General features: G+C 35.8%; 1 long non-coding RNA gene across 1 annotated transcript; it reads left to right on the top strand.

Annotated features, from left to right (window-relative positions):
• The first annotated feature begins 941 nt into the window (after positions 1-941).
• LOC103878933 lies at positions 942-5191 on the top strand. The gene is made up of 3 exons (XR_639306.4): positions 942-1546; positions 1952-1988; positions 2848-5191. It is a non-coding gene; the product is annotated as an uncharacterized LOC103878933 (long non-coding RNA).
• The last annotated feature ends 17557 nt before the right edge of the window (positions 5192-22748 follow it).

The raw sequence follows: 22748 nt of genomic DNA on the forward strand, positions 1-22748 counted from the left end.
AAACTCTCTTAGAAGGAATATCTCATTTTAAGGCTAAGGCAGGGAAAATGCCAAGTGAGTTGTGAGCTCAAATAGTACCACAAGGTAACAAAGTACTCAAAAATTAAAGTAGAAGGGGCATGCCAAAGGGACACTGGATTCAATCTGAGAGAGCTCCAAAAGGTCAAGCTGGAGAAAACTGAACAATGAGACAGATAATGTAGTATTGTGCAATAACTCAATCTACAATATATATATGTGAACTCAAACCTATATAAATTATTGCACAAACAAATAAATAAGGAAAAAAGAAAAAAAACCTTCCTTGCAGAATGCCAAATAATATACGTAGGTACTGCCCCCTCCAGAAGTGCTTAATTACCAGCCAGTCACTATCCTTTCAGGATGGCTTAGACTTAGTGACCTGTTTCCAAAGAAGTGAGCATGCAAAGAGAAAAACAGTAACTTTAGCTTTCAGAGACCTGGCAAACACTACCTTAATCAGGTGGTAAATTATCAATGGTCTCATGTGCATATCATATTTCATCTGATATATGGGAAGAGCACATCACCTCTGTTGTATTCGTTTCAAAAACCCATAACCCCAATCTAATCATGAGAAAAATGTCAGAAAAACCCATTTTGAAGGACATTTTACAAGTGACCTCTAAAATGGGTTTTATGTTATTAATCCTCAAGATTATCAAGGTAAGGTATGAAAAAAATAAAAAAATAAAATATTGGGAAACTGTTACACATCAGAGGAGACTGAGTACATGTAACAAACTTCTGAAACAGAGGAGAACTCTAACCAGAAAAAAAAAGAAATTTAAATAATGTTTAGAGTTTAGTTAATAATAAAGAGTCAATGGCAGTTTCCTCATTTTGATAAATCCACCATGTTAATGTAAGATATTAACAATAGAGAACTAATAATTATATGGGAATGTTTTCTACTATCTTTATGATTTTCTGAAATTTTAAATTATTAAACTTAAAATTACTTAATGTTATTCAAAATAACTTTACATTCGTTAAAATTTGTTTGATCATATACTATTGCATTTGCCATGACTTAAAATTCACCAATTGATTAAATTATTTGTTTTATGCTAAATCCACATTTCTCTTGAGACAATGAGTACAACTTACTTGATAGGAAAATGGCAGTGGAGAAATAAGAGTAAGAAGTGGGGTAACATGGCTTTAAACTTCATTATTAAAGTATGACATTTATTTTAAGCATGACTACATGATTAATATGAAACTTTCTTATTACTGGCTAACAACCTAAGAGATTTGGTATCAGAAAGGAGACATTCAGTATGGCTTACTTTTCTATTGAAAAATATATGAAAATTATCATTCCTCTTGGAAAGAATTGTATTCTAATCTAGACTAGCCACAAGGTTGGTGAGAATGAATCTTTCCTTAAGTGTCTATTCATTTGTGAATGCTGTGGTGAAATTGAGTCTAAAGGCAAAGATGAAAATTACATGCTGAAATTGTGCGATCCCACATAGGAGCTACAACCAGGTGCCGATTATTATCTGTCACTTTTGTCTCGGTAAGTGTATTTTCTAACATTTATGATTCATTGATTTGTTTAAAAACGATTGTTCCATTGAAACAGTATAAAATTCAGGTTGCTGTTTTTAGATAATACATGTTAACCACATATTCTCTCTCTATGTATTTTTTTTTGGATTGAAACAGGCAATCATATCTGATTATAAAATGGATGATATGAAAAATGAGATATCTTAAATGATTTGACCGAATATATATTGTATCACATAATAGTGATGATTTAACTTTAATATTTATGTCATAGCACAAGAAATGATTTCATAAGAGAGCAGATACCTTCTCTGCCTTATTTCTGTTTGTTTCTCTCTGGGTTTTTTATTTTTAGTTTTTGACATGTTTATGGAGATTCACTCCATGCTGACATGTATTTTTCTGTTTTCAGCGAAATTTTGAGATACTGGGACACGATATTCATCTTGGTAAGTGTTTGTCTAGAAATTATTCATAGGCTAACCCTAATTTAGACATTTTGAAAATTTAGATCCTGACCTTAATGGCTTAAAGGCATAATTCTGCTTTTATATCTGTTTGAAAAAGCACCGCAGGCCAAAGTGAATGTAAAAATATTCAGAGACTTACTTTTTCAAGCCATAAAGCATTCACTGATCTCAAAAAGTAGTAGAATTTGGAAATGTCATAACAAATAAGTTTTTATTCATATAGTCTTTCTAAACTGCACGCTCCTTCAGAGTTTGCCATTATTGTCCAAAATATTTAATTTGTAATGACAAAGAAAATACATTGTAAGTAATATGATTATATAATGTCAGCATTGAGTTGATATCAACATTTCTTTTTTCTGTAATTTAATTATAAGCATCATTAATTTAAATGCACACACATATGTAGTGTACTACAGGCCAATCACTGTACTAAGTGATGTAAGCATAAACAGATATTAGAGTTGTGCTTTACCCTCAAGAAATTCAGAAGTAGGACATATGGAGATGTTAATAAATAAATACAAGATTTTACAAGATATGTGAACAACAATATGAAAGATAATTTTTTTTGCTAGAAAGATATAATCTCTGCTACATATTTTGTCATATAACAAGAATTTCTGTCATCCAGAAGTTATCTTTATGTGTCAAAGTTTTAAAATGGGCAAAAATGTGGGTAATTTTTTCAACTACTGATGGGTTCATTAAGAATAACCCTGGGACCACTGGTACCCATCACCTGCATAATAATGTCTCCAACAGTCAAGCAACTTGCTAATATCTGTTGAAAAATGTTTTTAACATAAGTGGACTTTTTTATTCTTTCATCAAATAGGGCAATCTATGCGTTTTGAACCACTCTTTACAAAATCTTCATTCTGCCTTTGCTACTAACAACTTCATCAAACCACTGGAAGAGGAACTACCTGAGTGAAAAAGGTCACATCATTCTTCTTCAGCATTTGTATTAGTCTGTTCCTATGCTGCGAATAAAGACATACCCGAGACTGGGTAGTTTATAAAGAAAAAGAGGTTTAATGGACTCACAGTTCCACGTGACTGGGGAGACCTCATAATCATGGGGAAGGCAAAGGAGGATCAAAGGCACGTCTTACATGGCAGCAGGTAAAAGAGCGTGTGCAAGGGAACTCCCATTTCTAAAACCATCAGATCTCATGAGATTTATTCACTAACACGAGAACAGGGTGGGGAACCACTCCCATGATTCAATTAACTCCACCATATCAGCATTAAACTGGACATGAGAATATTGTTGAAGGGTAATAGATTTGTAAAATAGTTTAAAATGCCTTAAGCAATAAATATTCACCATAAAAAAACTTATTTATGTGTTTTTTATCCCAATTTGATTTTTCTAACACTCTTATTTTTAAAAGTGACTCTCTTATGAAGTCCCTGTTTTTCTATTAAAATGCATGTAGAAGGATTAGCGGATTTTATAACTACTTACAAGAAAAATGTCAGGTAATGCAAAATAATAGCATGTGATTAAATAAATAGAAAATAGATCTGAGGACCACTACCTGAAACTAGCATCACCTTTTAAAGATAAAGCTACATGCAAAATTGTTTCTTTTATAAAAATAAATACTATTGTACCTTTCTTGTTTATCTGATCTCAGTTGAATCTTTCCCCCAGTACTCCATCTTTTAACAATTAGGGGTCCTTACATGAGATGAAAAGTCCCAGAAATTTGTTTTACCTTTCTCCCTACTTATAAGGAATAATATTAATATGATATGAACATATTATACTTGGCTGATTACCTTCAAACTAAGACATTTGGTTAAATGTGCAGAAGTAGAAACTGCTATGGATCAATATCAAAATTCTCACATTATATTTGGCCTGTTTTCCCATGTTTATAAAATATGTTTGTAAAATAAATGTTTATTAGTTCATAGAGGGGCATATTCTGCATTTAAAAAACATCTTATTTTCTGTGCTAAATACATCCAATTGATTACCACTATACTAATGGGATTTATTTTTAAACCTTGACATGAAAATTCACATGTTCCTTATGCCCAGGGCCTGAAGTCATATAGGGAGAAAACACTCACAAATTTTAATAAGTTCTCTATTTTTTAAAATAGTTATGCACATTTATATTAATATAATTTCATATGGGATAACAGCAATATAAGAGGAGGGTAATTTTTACATGGTGATGCCTTTGATCAACTTAGTAACATAAACTGAGTAAAAGTTACAGGATAAAACTTCATTTTAATGTATTTTATATACTGTGTTATATATTTTATGTATGTATATTCTGTAGTAACATTCATATATTTTTCTTATTTTTTCATATTTTCATTTTTTACCTGTAGAAATACTGAAATTGTTTGCAAAATCTGTTGGAACATATTTCCCGGCAAAAGAGAAAGTATGAACATAAGATGAAGCGAATGTGATCTTGGGGACAAAAAAAGCAAGTTCAAACTCCAACTCTAAGAATTTATTGAGTTAGCAGCAGCTATTTATTGCATTTTCTGTTTACTACATTGCTTCTAAATTTTACATACATATTTACGTCTGTATTGAAACCAACTTATAGGAATAATATACATTTTACAACTGGATTATTCATCAGATTTAAGGATTATTTTTTGTTTACTGGAACCAATTATTATTTATATTTACAGGCATATATTTATATTAACCAAAGTGCAAAAGTGGAATCTTATACACTTACAACTGCCAAACATTGTAAAATAAGTGAAAGAAAATTTAGATAAATGGAAAGACACTCTATGTACATGGCAAAGAAACTAAATATTGTTAAAATGACAATACTTCTTATTATTGTCATTTTAACAATTAATGCATTAATGCAGTCTCCAGCAAAATCCCAGCTGGCTTCTGGAAATTGGCAGGCTGGTACTAACATTTAAGTGGAAGTTCTGGGGAACCAGAATAGTCAAAACAATCTTGGGAATGAAAAGGAACAAAACTGGATAACTTCTACTTATTCATGTCAAAATTTACTACAAAACTTAACACAATGTGGTACAGGCATAAGGAGACACATACAACTCAGTGGAATAGAACTGAGCGTGAAAATAAAAGTACAAAACAGAGAAAGAAAGATTATCTTTGCAAATCATATATTTGATGAGGGATGGATTTGTATCTAGAATATATAAAGAGCTTTTACAACTCATTATTAAAAACAACTCAATTTTTTAAAAATTAACAAAGAATCTGAATAGATGGTTTTTTTTTCCATAGAAGATATAGAAATGATTAACAAGCACAAGATAAGATCTCCAACATCATTAGAGATTATAACATTGCAAATCAAAACCACAATGATATGCTACGTTACATCTACTAGAATGACTATAATGAAAAAGACATATAATAGCATATTTTGCCAAAAATGTGGAAAAATTAGAACTCACATATTGCTAGTGAGAATGTAAAATGTTACAGCCACTTTGGGAAACAGCCTGGCAGTTCCTCAAAATGTTAAACATAAATTTAACATGTGATCCACCAAACATATGTCCACACAAAAACTTGTACATGAATGTTTTTAGAAACTTTTAATAACCCAAAAGTGTAAACCATCTTATTGCTCATCAACTGATGAATAAATAATATGTGGTATAAACAGAAAGTGAAATATTATTCAGCAGAAAAAGAAGGAATTACTGACTAATACATTCCACAAAATTTGAATGGTTCTTGAAAATATTAAGCTAATGAAAAAAGCCAGGAACAAAAGATCACATATTATATAATTCCATTTTCAGAAAATGTATGGAATAGATAAATTTATAGAGATAGAAAGTGGATTAGTAGGTATATATTTTTTAATGTAACTTGGTGTGGAATGTGGGAAATTGAAGACCCAATGCTAGAAGACGTAAGGTTTCTTTTGGGGTGATAAAAATGTTCTCCAAAAGATTGTGGTGACGGTTGCACTACTCTGAGACTATACTAAACACTATTGAATTGTACAATTCAAATGGGTGAATTGTGACACGTGAATTCAATCTCAAAAAGTCTATTACCAAATAAAGTATGCAATGTTTCAGACTAAATGTATTTAATCATGTGCACAAGTTTTCTTTACATTGCAAAATACAAAATCCTGCTAAAAGAAACAAAATATAAATTAAATAAATGGGGAAATACATTTTGAGAACTGTAAAATTCATTATTGACTGGGCAGAGTGCTTCATGCCTATAACCCCAGCACTTTGGGAGGCCGAGGCAAGATTGCTTGAGCCCAGAAGGTTGAAGTGGCTGGACCTGTAGTCCCAGCCATTTGAGAGGCTGAGGCAGGAGGATTGCTTGAGCCCAGGAGTTTGATGATGCAGTGAGCTTTGATTGTACCACTGCATTGTAGTCTGGGAGACAGAGAGAGACCCTGTCCCTAAAATTTTATTAATTTAAAAATGTATTATGTCAAGTTTACTGAAATTGAAGAATAGGTTCAACAACACTTCGTGCAAAATATCAGCAAGAATTGTATATATTATGCAAAGCTAATGTTAAACTTTATATGGAAATACAAATGGTGAGTAATAGTCAAAAGAATTTTGAAAAAGAGAAACAAAGTTGGATGATTTTTAACGACCTTAATGTTGTAGATTTACATTAAGACAATATAAATCTACAACAATTGAGACAGTGTGTTATTGGCATAATGATAGAATGTGAAAATAGTGGATTAATAGAATAGAAATAGATCTACATATCTGTGATTAATTGATATTTCACCACATTGCTAAGATAAATCACTCAGGTAAATATGCTCTTTTCATGCAAATAGTAATAAAACAGCTGAATATCCATTTGGGAATAAATAAACTGATCCTTACTTCACACTACATATAAAAAATTCACTTAGATCTACATTTAAAAGCTAAAATTATAGAAATTCTAAAAGGAATATTAGGAGAAAATTATTGTGACTTTGGTGTAGAATAAGGTATTCCACTAGTGACACAGACTCATAAAACAACAACCAAAAAATTGGTAATTTTTTCTTTAAAAATTAACATCTGTTTTTCAAGAATACCAATAAGAAAATAAAAATATAAGCCTCAGCTTTCAAAAATACATTTATGATATTATCTATCTTTCTATCTCATCTATCTAAATTGAAGCGATATTATAAAACTCAGCAATAAGACTATTAATAAAACTTATTATTGAGCAAAAATTCAATTAAAAATGCCCAAAAGTTTTAATAGACCTTTCACAAAAGAGAGTATATGGATTGCTAAGAAGCATATAAAAATATATTCCACATTTAGTGTGTGAAAAACTACAGGTACTGTGTGGCCAGCTGTCTGCTTTTGTAAATAAACTATTATTGGATTACAGCCACATCCACTCTCTTATGTATTGCCTCTGGCTGTAACCACTCTCTTATATATGAGGCCTCTGGCCTCAATGGTAGGATTGAGTAGGTTGGAGATACAACGCTTGGACAGCAAGCCTATTTTTTTTTTCCTATTTAACCCTTTAAGAAAAAAGTTCTCCAACTTCACTATTCAATAATATACATCATAAAAGTGCAATTTAAAGCAAAACTAAAATGAAATACCACTAGCCACTAGAATGACTGAAAAAAAGCAAATATAAATATCCATGTCTAATACTGATGAGCATAACAATTTGAACTCTCACTCATTGCTTGCAGGAATGAAAAATGGCACAGCTACTTTGGAAAATAATTTGGCAGTTTCTTGTAAAGTTGATTAGGTACATACCAAATGGGATGGTAATTGCACTCCTAAGTATCCAGTCAAGAGAAATTTTGTTTTAAAAAAAAGCATTTCCATACAAGACTTGAACACGAATCATCATAGCAGCTTTATGTAAGACATACTAAATTGTCTGTTGACTCATGAATGGATAAATAAATGAGTCTTGGTATAGCCAAAAATGAAATAATACTCAGCAATAGAAAAGAAAAAATTAGTAACAGCATGGGGGAAATTCAAAAGCATTATGCGAAGTGCAAGAAGTCAAGCCTGTAAGGTTATTTTCCTTATAATTTCATTTATGTGAAATTCTATGTGAAATTATATGTGAAAAGTCAATGTCAGTGCCAGAAAAAATATCACTGGTTGACAATGGTTATTGTGTGAGCAGGGCATTGACTGCAAAAGGGCACAAGGGAACACTTGGGTGATGTAAATATTTGATAGCTTAATTATAGTGGTGGTTACACAGGTATATATACTTGTCAAAACTTACAGAACTGAACATTAAAATGGGTACATTTCACTATATGTATCATAACTAAAAAGATTAATACGAAAATAGATGTAATAAATTATTTGGCATCTTGAAGTCAAGTATTAGGGTATTTCAATTTACTGTTCTATTAGTGGTAAAAGTTTAGATTAGGTTCCAGATTTTTCTCCAATATTTATATTATTTTAAAATGAAAGATAACCATGAATACTGCTAAATGTTTTCTGCATATTCTGCGAATTGTAAACTTTTGCGGTTACTTTCCATTGAATGTACTATTATCTACAGGTCTAAATAATAAAAGGAAAAGACTAGAGGATGAGCTATAAAATACATTAGCTGAGTTTAAGTCAAAATGATGCAGGATTTTTCTCAGCCTCTTTGTTGAACTTACAGCAGAAGGCCCCCATCTACTCAGCCAGCTGGGCCTGGTCTGGCTCGTGCTTTGGCCTGCTTCTCCCGTGGTCATCGTGACTGCACACTCAGTTCCTGGCAGGAGGGAGCATGCGAGCAGGCAAGAGTGGCATCCGGCCGGCCACTCTGAGTGCCAACCCAGAAGCAGGCTCCATGCGGTGCCTGTGGCCAGACTAGGAGCTTTGCCTCGAGGGGAATGTGGCTGCACCCAGAGGGGTGCTCATGACCTCGAAGCCCCAGAAGGTGTGTTACAGAGTATTAATTAGCTCTTTCAGTACCACAGTCCACAGCCTGAGAGATGGCAGTGGATTAACAGCTCAGTCAGTCCCTGCCCTATTCTGGTCCACAGCTCTGGGACCAGCTCAGCCCCACCACTGCTTCCATCACGTGGGGCATCTGCTGTCTACCAATGAGGGTTGAGGGCAAAGGGCCAATGTGACAGCCTTTCTGGGTACCTGTGTTCAGTGGGTCCCTAGTTCTTGTCCTGCCTCCAAGAAGAAAGAGGTCATGTTGATAATTGAAGAGTGATGAGGGCAGAGAATTTTATTGAGTAACAAAACAGCTCTCAGTGGAGAGGGGTTGGGAAGGTTGGATCGTCTCTCCTGAAGTCAGGTCATCATCCCAGTGTGGCTGAGTCTGGGGCTTTTATAGGCACAGGATGAGGGAGTGTGTGCTGATTCATTCGTGAGTATGCAAGAAAGGTTAAAACAAAGCCACCAGTCAAAGGTACGCAGTGTAAAAATAATTAGCGAATGGTAGGTATATGTAAAATAGGTGAAGGGTCCCCATGATCAGTCAAAGGAAAGTGCACCTAACAGGAAGACAGTTTCTTAATCTGTTCCATGGATTTGACTTAGAGCTTGGCCTTCAGGCTTCAAACTGTGGCTTGAAGGTGGGGCTTCACTGGGTACCTGCCCCTATTTGCCCAGGCATTTGTCTGCTCTTGCTGCCATCAAAAACATTCTTTTTTGATACCTAAACCTACAGTCTGTGGTGAAATGAATTTTAGTTAAATAAATGAAAATAAATGAAAATTATTTAAATAAATGAAAATTATTTAGAAGAGCCAGTATAATCATTGAACTTACGACGTGTGTGTGTGTGTGTGTGGTTCATATGTAATGTGTGTGTGTGTAAAAGAGTGAGAAAGAGAGATAGAGTCTCCTTGTGTTGCTCAGGCTGGAGTGCAGTGGCATAAACATGGTTCACTGCAGCCTCAACCTCCTGTGCTCAATAAATCTTCCAGCCTCAGCTTCCTGAGTAGGTGAGACTACAGGTGCGCTCCACCAAACCCAGCTGATTTTTGTATTTTATGCATAGATGGGGTTTTGCCATGTTGCCCAGGCTGGTCTTGAACACTTCGGCTCAAGTGATCCTCTCACCTTGGCCTCTTTAAGTCTTGGGATTGCAGGAGTGAGCTACCATACCCAGTCTAAGCTACATTTGTAATAAAAAAGCACAGTTTTATAAATTGGAACTCTAAATGTCAGGTACATAGTTACCATAAATGTTTATTGAAATACATGGTATTTTCTTATTGTGTAAAATTTTAAATAACAATGAACTTTAATTGAAAAGTTTATCCTCATGTAGTGATATGGTACATAGTTGTCTTAAAGACAGTTTAGAGTCCACTGGATTATTCAACAACTAGAGTGTAAGTATTCTGGTTGTGGTCAACAGAATCAGTATACCATATTTTACTTTTCTTCCCATGGCATTTCTTTTTTTTTTTTTTTTTTTTTTTGAGACGGAGTCTCGCTGTGCTCCCAGGCTGGAGTGCAGTGGCCTGATCTCGGCTCACTGCAAGCTCCGCCTCCCGGGTTCACGCCATTCTCCCGCCTCAGCCTCCCAAGTAGCTGAGACTACAGGCGCCCGCCACCACACCCAGCTAGTTTTTTGTATTTTCAGTAGAGACGGGGTTTCACCATGTTAGCCAGGATAGTCTCGATCTCCTGACCTCGTGATCCACCCGCCTCGGCCTCCCAAAGTGCTGGGATTACAGGCTTGAGCCACCGCGCCCGGCCCCCATGGCATTTCTTAAAGGGACCATTGTTCTTTTAACTTAATGGTATTTATCTATAAACTTAATGTTCAGGTGTTTAGGACTTTTATTTTTTTCTCTAATATTCAAATTGGATTGTTCTGCTTTAGAGGTATTATGTGGAGGTTTTAGGTTTAATGGAAATAATGACAGCTATTTTGGTGGAGGAAGTTTATTCAAATTTTCATGTAGAACTAGTCACTAAAAACAAGATTTTTTGGTGATCCTTAGTGTCTAAAATCAATTTATTATCATTTGTTTTATCAGAGATATAAGCATCCATTTTTCAACACTATAAATTGACTGTTAATTAGCACTCAACTTCTAGCATTTTTTTCTTATTCAAAAAGAAGCACCTGTATTGGACAAATTCTAGTGCTACTAACCAAGGAGACAATTAACCTTCCTTAATATCAGCATACTAAACATAGCTATCATTGGGTGAAGTATCATAACTGTGATGAGATTAGCATCGTAAAAGAAATAGGAACTTTACACAAAGAAAACTAACTCTGATTCCTTCTCAACGCACACCCATCTGTTTTTTATAACCATTATTCTACCAAAACACTATTTCTATGGCCTCGATGAACATGTTGCTAAACCCTGCAGACATTTTTTCTGTTCTTTTTTAATATGACTTGTAGTAGCATCTCTTCAGGCTTTTCTTGCTGAAATACTCCTTTCCCTTGTCTACAAAAATGACGTATTTCTAGTTTCTCTCATATATCTCTGGCTGGCTGCTTGGTTTCAGTATCTTTGTAGAATTTTTTTTTCCCCCCAAATGCCTCCATTATCACTAGTCTTTTTAACTCATTCCTGTCATGGTCTATCCTGCTCTGTAGGCTGGCAATCTCACCCATCCATCAAATTCTATTTTCAGTCCACCTGCAATCTCTACATTTTAAAATGCAATAGTCATTACTCATGCTTCTTTGTTAGCAGCACTGGGCACAAATGATAATTCTTTCTTTCCTAAAACAGTTTCCTTACTTACCTGCAAGGGCAACACATGCTCTTGTTGGTTTCTCCTTCTTAGTTAGTTGTTCCATCTCTGCCACTTCCTGTTTCAATGCTATTCTCCAAAGAATTTACCCTTCATTCTTTTGGTGATTTCATCCAGTCTCACTTTATTTCATCATATACCATCAAACTCTAGTTGAATAACAGATTTCTATGTATCTCTATCTCATTCTCTCTATCTCATCCTAGACCTCCTTCCAAAGATTCAGATTCATATATACAACTATACTACTATTGAATCAAATTTGCAATAAAATTTCTGACAGATACATGAAACCTAAGTTCATTTACTTTTATCATGTTTTCCTTAGGGTATATACTCTTCAAGGATACAATTTGTTTCCACATTTTGCATTACTCTATGTTTTACTCTTAAATCTTATATTTTTTTCGTAAACTTTAGTATTACTTATGTAGGTTCTTACAGGGTTCTTTCATTTGATTGTATTTGTAGGCTTTATATTTCAAATTTTATAGGACAGAGTTATTTTAAAGATGGATCAATAGAGTTCTATGCTTATCTCCAGTAATGGTGGAAAGTCTAGTACTGACTCCTTGCCCAAATAGGGTGAGAGGGCTGACTAATAACTGAAAATATGTTGTTTAACATCTGAAATTCCCCTGGAGGCATGCAGATCTTGCTTGCTTATTCATAAATTTTATCTGATGTCACTCACTGGTAAAAATGTGTCATTTGGCTATATGACCAATAAGACATAAAAAGCCCCATTGGAATCTGCTTGAGCTACCTGAAACTGAAATTTCTTGCACACATCTAGGTGGTTTATAAACTAAAGATAAAACGTGTCCTGTGTGATTATGACCCTAGAAAGAAGTACCTCAAAGTCAATAGGGCTCCAATTGTTCCATGTTCTTTATTTTTCCAATTATACCATAATGTTGCTTATGTAAAACACCTTCAAGGAGTATGCTCTTTGGAATCTTGTAAGTTCTTCCAATCTTCTGATTCCATGATTTTATTGCACACCCTATCCAAAATTACCTTGTTGCCTATTCTCCACAATTTCTTTTTTTTTTTCCATAAAATCTCCTATTTAAATTAATAAAGTCAACATTCTTTGATTTCCTCCAGGGCTTGCTATCTGTCACGTGATGCTATATCAGAGTCAGGTTAGTGTTGGTACCTTACTGCTACCAAAAGCCTATTTAGCCAGTCTTATGATCTCTATTTCAGTGTTAATGCTAGCCAGTTGTGTCTAAACTCCAAAGGGTAGAGAGTATAAGGAGGCATATCCAACACCTCCCTTTCTGTCATGACCTGAACTAGTTTTTCAGGTTTCTTTGAAATCTTTCCGACTAAGAGGGGTTCTGTTCAGTAATTGGGGGGCTTAGAATTTTAGTTGTGGTTCATCCCTAGATCTCTGCTTTTTCTATGTGTATATGTACATTTTAAGTTTCATGTTATTTGAAGTTTACTTACATTAATGCGTCTTTGTAAGTGTTTTCCCCTCGGCCTGGAATGTGCTCATTATCCACCCCCCGGCCCCAACCTTTTTTTTTTTTAAGATGGAGTTTCACTCTTGATGCCCAGTCTGGAGTGCAGTGGTGCAATCTAGCCTCACTGCAACCTCTGCCTCCCAGGTTCAAGTGATTCTCCTGTGTCAGCCTCCCGAGTAGCTGGGATTACAGGCGTGTGCCACCACAACTGGTTAATTTTGTATTTTTAGTAGAGATGGGATTTAACCATTTTGGTCAGGCTTGTCTTGAACTCCTGATCTCAAGTGATCCACCTGCCTTGGCCTCCCAAAGTGCCAGGATTACAGGCGTGAGCCACGGTGCCCGGCCTCTCACTATCCCTCTTGCTACTCACTTTTTATTCTGTGAAGGATAGTAGCAAATAATACTTAGTATTGAATGAACTTGGCCAAGGGGTGTAACTGCACAGAAATTGTTTTCTTTCTATTAAGAGTTAATATTTTAAGACTCAGCATCAATTCTTTGGACAACCATCTCTAATCCATCCAAGTTGGTTGTACCTCCCCTTAATGTGACTCCATAACACTTTGAATGCACCTATAGGACTATAGAGAAAATATTTCAATATTTCTGCACCATTAAAATTTTGTGAGCAAATTTTAGTGGAATCTGGGGCTTGGGTTTAAAAGACAAGACTTAGGAAATTAATTTGTAACTGGAGAAAGAGTGAGAAATACAGAGAGATTTGCCTGTCCTAAGCTATGTGTTTACATATCAAAGATACACAAGATCCTGGGGCCATGGAGGCCTCCCTAGGGTGTTTTAGCTGGAAACAGTGAACTTATCTTTCCCCTAGCAGGATTTATTTTCATTCCTAACAGTTAGAGGAGGTGACTAGAATTATTTCCAATACTTTCCAAGAAGATGCTCTAAGAAGTAGAAAGGAGACAGTTGCCTCTTTTTCTTAAATCAATAAAGAAATAAGTATTTTTGAAATTTCTTACCTACCATAGGCCTCCTTAAGCATAGAATGATACCTAGTTTTCATTGTCTTGTCCGGGAGTAGAAATTGGAACGATTTACTGTTGAGGAAAGAGAGAGACCGTCTCATATTGTTTTTATATTGTTTTATACTCAGTACCTATTTTAAGAAAAAAACAGTGAAGTACAACTGAAGACAGGCAGCCCGGCACCAGTCCCGGAACCAGGCCCGGGTCTGCCTGGCCTAAACCCAGTAGTTAAAAATCAACTCATGACTTAGAAACCAATGTTCCTGACATTGTATAGAAGAACACTGTGAAACTCCCGGCCCTGTTCTGTTTCTCTCTGACCACTGGTGCATGCAGCCCCTGTCACGTATCCCCTGCATGCTCAAATCAATCACAACCCTTTCATGTGAAATCGTTAGTGATGTGAGCCCTTAAAAGGAACAGAAATTGTGCACTCGGGGAGCTCGGATTTTAAGGCAGTAGCTTGTCGATGCTCCCAGCTGAATAAAGCCCTTCCCTCTACAACTTGGTGTCTGAGAGGTTTTGTCTGCAGCTCCTCCTGCTGCATTTCTTGGTTCCCTGACCGGGAAGCAAGGTAACTGACAGAGGGCGAGGGCGGAGGCAGCCCCTTAAGCAGCTTAGGCCTGCCCGGTGGAGCATCCCTGCTGGGGACTCCGGCCAGCCTGAGTGATGCAATCCAAAGAGCGCTCCTGGGTAGGCAATTGTCCTCGTGGAATGCCTCACCAGAGCAGCGTGTAGCAGGCAGGCCCCCAACAGATGGCACTTGGCGTCTGGGCATCTGAAACTTGGTAAGACTAGTCTTTGGAACTTGCCCAATCCATTTGAGTGGAAGCATGGCCTGATCACCCACAGGGTGCCTGTATCGGCACTTTTGTTCTGGTTTTGTCTTGACTTAAATTGCAAGCTACTTTGGTTTTGGTTTTAACTTGGCTTAAATTTCTTGGTACTTGGATTTTGAATTTCGTGGTATTCTGATTTTGGTTTGGTATAAACGATAAAAGTGTGTGTGTACCCTCTTTACCCATTCTTTGTTTTGTGGTGAGTGTGTGTGGTGTGAGCGTAGTATTTTGTCTTGGGAAAACATGGGCCAGGCGCAAAGTAAGCCCACTCCATTGGGAACTATGTTAAAAAATTTCAAGAAAGGAAAAAAGAGGGGAGGCAGATTTTATATAAAAGGAATGTTATATGGTAAATTCTTGTCCTGAAATAAATTAACTGGTTGTTGTTGTTTTTTTTAAAGTTTGTAATAAGTCAAAAAGTTGAGATATGTTAAAAAAAATTGTGAAAGTTGTAAAAGAAAAAAGTTATAAAAAGATTTTATGCAAAAAATGTTGTATAATTTAAAAATAATAAGGCCTCCTGAGTACTATTGAAGAAACAGTTTATGTGCAAGGTATATAAGAAAAGTAAAATATACCTTTGGTAAAAATATTATAAGGAGGCATAAGAACGTGGATTTTTACCTACATTAAAAGGTTAAAAAATTATTGTTTTGAAAGTTTAAGAAAGTTTTGAAACATTAATTGTAAAAAAAATTCTGTGTGTAAACATATTAGCTAAAGTTAAAAAGGTATCATCCAGTTTTTCTGTGAACTGGACATTAAAGCAAAAATGAAACAGGTTTTTCTTAAAGCATCAATCTACTCTTTAACAAAAATTATGAAAGATTAAAAAGAGTCTATACAATCTTACCTCATGGTCAAACATAAAAAATTAAGTAAATATGTCTACAATATTTTATTAAAATTAAGATTAACATCAATAACACACTAATATAAAGGTAAAATTTAACTTATCTGGTATAAAAATCGTACAAAAAGCATTATTAAATATGAAATGGTGTTTAGCCTTTTTTTTTGGTCTAAAAACTAATAAAAATAGGTGCTAAACGAAACATTCATTTTATTAGAAGATCATAGAAGTTAAAGACTTAAAACAAACTTTGGCAATTAAGACAGCATATCAAGATGCAAATGCCTGGTTGAAATCTATCAAATATTCCATCTGCAAGTTAAACAAAAGTAATTGTTATGCTTGTGCACATGGCAGGCCAGAGGCCCTGATTGTCCGCCTTCCACTAAAGTGGTCCTTCAGTCGACCAGGTGTGGGTTGCATGGTAGCTCTTTTCCAGGATTCTACAGCCTGGAGTAGTAAGTCATGCCAGGCTCTCTCTGCTATATCCCAAAGTCCCTGTGGGTCAGCCCCAGAGGGCCATCCAGCTTCTGTCTCCCAACACTAACTTCACTTTGTCTCTCTCACGGCAGGGAGGAAACTTAGCATTCCTTGGAGACCTGAAGAAGGGAGCAGTGAGCTTAAGAATTTTCAAGAGCTTATCAATCAGTCAGCCCTTGTTCATCCCTGAGCGATGTGTGGTGGTATTGTGGTGCACCTTTACTGGGCAGTCTGCCAAATAACTAGAGTGGCACTTGTGCTTTAGTCCATTTGGCTATCCCTTTCACCCTGGCATTTCATCAATCAGAAAAAGTAATAATAATAATAATAATAATAATACATCGTAAAGCAAGAGAAGCCCCTTATAGGTCTTTCAACTCTCACATCTATTTAGATGCAATTGGAGCCCCACAAGGAATACCAGATCAATTTAAAGCTTGAAATCAAATAGTTATAGGATTTAAGTTAATATTTTGGTAGATGACAGTCAATAAAAATGCAGATTAAGTAAACTACATCTATTACAACCAACAGCAATGAACTTCTCATGAGTTAAAAAGAAAAACTCATGTCGGTCCCAGCCCTGAGGCTACCTGACCTGACAAAACTCTACACTCTGTGTGTCAAAAATAAATAAATACAAAATAAATAAATAAATAAATAAATAAATAAATAAATAAAATGGCAGTTTGAATTTTAACCCAGATTGTAGGGCCCTGGCCAAGGCCAGTGGCTTATCTCTCAAAACAACTAGACAAGGTTTCCACAGGCTGGCCCCCATGTCCAAGGGCCCTGGAAGCAATGGCCCTGTTAGCACAAGAAACAGATAAGCTAACTCTTAGGCAAAACCTAAACATAAAGTCCCCCCATGCTGTGGTGATTTTAATAAATACCAAAGGACACCATTAGCTAATAAATGCTAGACTAGCTAGATACCAAAGCTTGCTCTGTGAAAATCCCTGCATAGCCATTGAAGTTTGCAACACCCTAAAACCCGCCACCTTTCTCCTGGTATCAGAGAGCCCAGTTAAACATAACTCTGTAAAAGTACTGGACTCCATTTATTCTAGTGGGCACAACCTCCAAGACCATCCTTAAATGTCAGTAGACTGGGAGCCGTACATGGATGGGAGCAGCTTCGCCAACCCCTGCAAAGTGACTCTGAAAAAGATGACAAGCCCTGCTCCAGTCACACCTGGAAGCTGACTGGTCCACGCACGGCCGAAGCATGAGAAAACTCATCGCGGGACTCATTTTCCTTAAAATTTGGCCTTGTACAGTAAGGACTTCAACTGACCTTCCTCAGACTGAGGGCTGTTCCCAGTATATACATCAAGTCACTGAGGAAAGACAAAAGATTGCTACAGTTCTATTATTTTATGGTTATTATAAGTGTACCAGGACTCTAAAAGAAACTTGTTTGTATAGTGACACCCAGTACAAAGTATGTAATCCAGGAAGTGACCAGACTAATGTGTGCTATGACGCCTCTGAACCTCCCATGATCACAGTTTTGAGAATAAAAAAGTGTCCTTTTCTATGTGACACAAGTAAAGTAATAACCAGAAAAGAAAAAAAAGAGAGGTCCCCAAAAATGTCCTTAAAATTTGACATCTGTGCTGCTATGAATAATAAGCAGCATGGGATGGGATGCAGTTCTCTAGATTAGGGAAAAAGGTTACACAGCAAAATAAGTATATCTGCCATAAATTAAGCTAATGTGCAAATGTGTGTAATTACTGGTCTTGTGTCATCTAGACTACTTTAAAAAAGGGTGAAAAAGATCCTGTTTAGCTCCACAAAAGAAAAAGTCAGCCCCTCCTGCATGAGTGGGAGCTACAACCCTTTAGAATTGGTAATTACAAATCCGTTAAATCCAAGGTTAAAAAAATAAAAAAAGAAAGAAAGAAAACACATATCTCTGGGCATCAATAGAAAAAAGACCAGATCTTAGTGTAAGCATCCTAATAAAAGGTGAGGTTCAAAGACCTCTCCAGAACCAGTATTTCAGACTTTCTATGATGAACTAAATGTGGGAGTACCTGAGATTCCAGGGAAAAACTAAAAATTTGTTTTTGCAATTAGCCGAGCACGTAGCTCAGTCTCTAAATGTCACGTCATGCTATGTTTGTAAAAAAAACTGTAATAAGAGATCAATGGCCATAAGAATCCCAAGAATTAGTGCCTGCAGACACAGTTCCTGATGAATTCCCGGCCCAAAAGAATCATCCTGATCATCTCTAGGTTCTAAAAGTCTCAATTATTGGACAATATTGCATAGCTTAAAAAAAAAATCACTCATTCTGTAAGATGACTTAGTTGTCTGGGGCAAAAACTGTATAATGGTACTGAAAAAACAAAAAACAAAAAAACAAAAAAAAAGTTACATGCTGGAGTTCCAATTACACAGAAAGAGATCCATTTAGTAAATTTCCAAGGTTGCAGACTGTCTGGTCCCACCCAGAATTCCACCAGGACTAAACTGCCCACACCGGGTTAAACTGGATCTGTAGACATACAGCCTATGCTAAGCTCCTTGACCAGTAGACAGGTGGTTGTATTATTGGCACTATTAAACCATCTTTCTTCTTATTGCCCATAAAAACAGGTAAACTTCTGGGCTTCCCTGTCTATGCTTCCCACAGAAAATGAAGCATAGCCATAGGTAATTTAAAAAATGATAAATGACCTCCTAAAAAATTATACAATACTATAGGCCTGCCACTTAGACACAAGATGGCTCATGGGAATACTGGACCCCCATTTACATGCTCAACTGAATCATACGGTTGCAAACTGTTTTAAAAAATTATCACTAATAAAACTGGTCAAACCCTGACTATTCTGTCCCAGCAAGAAACTCAGATAAGAAATGCTATCTATCAAAATAGATTCACTCTCAACTACTTACTAGCAGCTGAAAAAGAGGTCTATAAAAATTTAACCTTACTAATTACTGTCTACACATAGATAATCAAAGGCAAGTAGTTAAAGACTTAGTCACATATGCCCATACAAGTGTAGCACAAATTCGACCCTGAAACCATGTTTAACAATTAGTTCCAAGCACTAGGAGGTTTTAAAACTCTTATAATAAAATTTATAATTGTAATAAGAACTTGCTTACTGCTCCCTTGTTTGCTACCTGTACTTCTTCAAATGATAAAAAAGCTTCATTGCTACTTTAGTTCACCAAAATGCTTCAGCACAAGTGTAGTATATGAATCACTATCAATCTATTGCACAAAAAGACATAAGTTGCAAAAATAAGAATGAGAACTCCCACTAATAAAAAGTGAGAGTCTCAAAAGGGGGGAATGAGGAAAGAAAGAGACCCTCTCATATTGTTTTATACTCAGTACCTGTTTTAAGAAAAAAACAATGAAGTAAAACCAAAGACAGGCAACCCGGGTCTCCCTGGCCTAAATCCAGTAGTTAAAAATCAACTCATGACTTAGAAACCAATGTTCCTGATATTGTATAGAAGAACATTGTGAAACTCCCGGGCCTGTTCTGTTTCTCTCTGACCACTGGTGCATGCAGCCCCTGTCACGTACCCCTGGCTTGCTCAAATCAATCATGACCCTTTCGTGTGAAATCTTTAGTATTATGAGTCCTTAAAAGGGACAGCAATTGTGCACTTGGGGAGCTCAGATTTTAAGGCAGTAGCTTGTCGATGCTCCCAGCTGAATAAAGCCCTTCTTTCTACAACTTGGTGTCTGAGAGATTTTGTCTGTGGCTCGTCCTGCTACACTATAAATGTTAGTAGTGGAATTTATCTGAGTCACACAGCACCAAAGTATATTGCTGGCGGCAAATTTGTAGGCGTCAGCAGCAACCTCAATTCTTGCCTCCTTAGAAAAAAGGACTCTTTAGAACAAAGAACTGAGGGGCATAAGACAGAAGCAGAGATCAAGGTATGTTTTAGAGCATGAGAGAAATTTATTAAAGAGTTTTAGGACAGGATTGAAAGGAAGTAAAGTACATTCAAGCAGGTGACTTGAAAGATCAAGTGTGTCATGTGCCTCTGTGTGAAGAGACCACCAAACAGGTTTTGTGTAAGCAATAAAGCTTTTTAATCACCTGGGTGCAGGTGGGCTGAGTCCAAAAAGAGAGTCAGCAAAGGGAGATAAGGGTGGGGCCATTTTATAGAATTTGGTTAGCTAAAGGAAAATTACAGTCAAATGGGGGTTGTTCTCTGGCAGGCAGGAGTGGGAGTCACAAGGTGCTCAATGGGGGAGCTTAATCTCTTCTGCTCCAGAAACATAGAGTCTGCATTTGGAATAATATTGATAGATCAATAGATAGATATTAAAAACTTAACTATACTTCACATAATTATTATTGTTATTATTATTTGAGATAAGGTCTCACTCTACTGCCCAGGCTGGAGTGCAGTGGTGTGATCTTAACCCACTGCAACCTCCAGCTCCTTGGCTCAAGCCTTCTTCCCACCTCAACCTTCTGAGTAGCTAGGTATACAGGCACACACCACCATACCCAGCTAATTTTGTATGTATTTGTAGAGACAGAGTTCCACCATGTTTCCCAGGCTGGTCTCCAACTCCTGAGCTGAAGCAATTCAGCCACCTCAGCCTCCCAAAATGCTGAGATTACAGGTGTGTAATGCCCAGCTGCTTCACACAATTATATCACACAGAATATATGAAACATTCTTCATATATGCCTTTCTTCTACTCTTGATTACGAGTTTCTAAAAGGAATGTACTCTGTAACATTCACCTTTTTCTTGCTTAATGTTTAGCGTTTGGTAAAACTAAACAGAATAAATACTGAAAGATTGGTATTTAAACAAAAATAAGATAATATGGCAAAATTTACAACATAAATGAAATCTAGGCAAGAATTTAAGACAAATGAAGAATAAAAGAAAACATAAAATGTAGTCTAACATCTTTGTTGTATCAGAAGAGCTTTGAATTTTCAAAACAGTACTTTTGACAGTAAAATAGTAATTGTTCTTGTGTGTCTATACATATGTAACATATATTATTAAGAGTTTGGAAAAAGTATGTGAAGCATGTTAAAACATGTTTTTTAAATAAAGTTAGTTCCTACTCCTATAATAGTTAACTATCAAAAGCTCTACAACAGGTTTCAAAGTTGAAAGAGAGGAGACAACCTATGGAACAAAATCTGTGCTTTGTAGTTATAAAAATGCTAGAGGAAAAAAATCTGTCTTTTATCATTCATAGTCAGGGAACAGAGGTTGTAAACTATGTCTAGGCAGGGACCAAGTCTGTTGTTTTCATTGTTGTGTCCTAGGCACCAAGTATAATGTCTCAGTAATTATTTTTAGATTAATAATAAAAAATTCTACTTTTTATGTCTAGAAAATATTTCTTTTTATATAATGTCCTTTCATATAATGGCAAGTGTGATATAAAATAAAAATCACAGAAGAAATAACAACCTGTCATTTAATGTGCCACTTTGGTTCTAATATACATATATTGCATGTATTATAGTAATACCAAGACAATACTAATCAAAGACAGTATTTTATTTAAATTAGATATTTTAGAACTAGAAATACAATTCACTACTATTATAGGTGTATATAAGGCAGCATCAGCTATGTTTAAGCAATATTCTAAATTGTAAAATGTCACATAAACTTGAATTTGTAAAGTAATTTTTGCTCCTGCAGAAACTGATGAAACATATTTTGAGACCTAGTATGAGAAACGAATGCCTTCTGTTTCCAATTAATTGATTCTATTATAAAATATTCCCCACTTCTAGAACTTTCAAAAGCAGCAAGTTCAAAGAACTTAGAATATGCATTTTATAATAAAATATATAAGTATCTTTATAGTCTTAAACAGACATCTTTTATAGATCTTAACCAAACTTCGATGAAATTCCTCAAATACCATTGTACTTAAGTAATTGGTTAGAATAGTATAGAAAGTAGTATTAGTAAAGCTAACACAAAGGAAATATAAGAACGTACTCAGCATCAGGACAGAAACCATAGTATACAAATACCAACACCTTTTATTTAATTAGAATAAAATTTTTTGAGACAGGATACTTGGTCTGTCACCCAGGCTGGAGTACAATAGTGCGATCTTGGCTGTCTGTTACCTCCATCTCCTAGGCCCAAATGATCCTCCTGTCTCAGCCTCCCAAGTAACTGGGACTACAGGCATGTGCCACCACACCTGGCTAATTTTTGTATTTGTTGCAGAGACAGGATTTTGTCATGCAGTCTAGGCTGGGTCTTGAACTCCTGGACTCAAGTGGTCTACCTGCCTCTGCCTCCCAAAATACTGGGATTACAGGTGTTAGCCTCCAGGCCCAGTCCATATTTCTTTTAAAAAGATTCCACATTTCAACTATCTCTCTTTAAAAGCTGTAAATGGTCT

This window comes from Papio anubis, chromosome 1 (assembly GCF_008728515.1).
Source record: "Papio anubis isolate 15944 chromosome 1, Panubis1.0, whole genome shotgun sequence".
Lineage (NCBI taxonomy): Eukaryota > Metazoa > Chordata > Mammalia > Primates > Cercopithecidae > Papio > Papio anubis.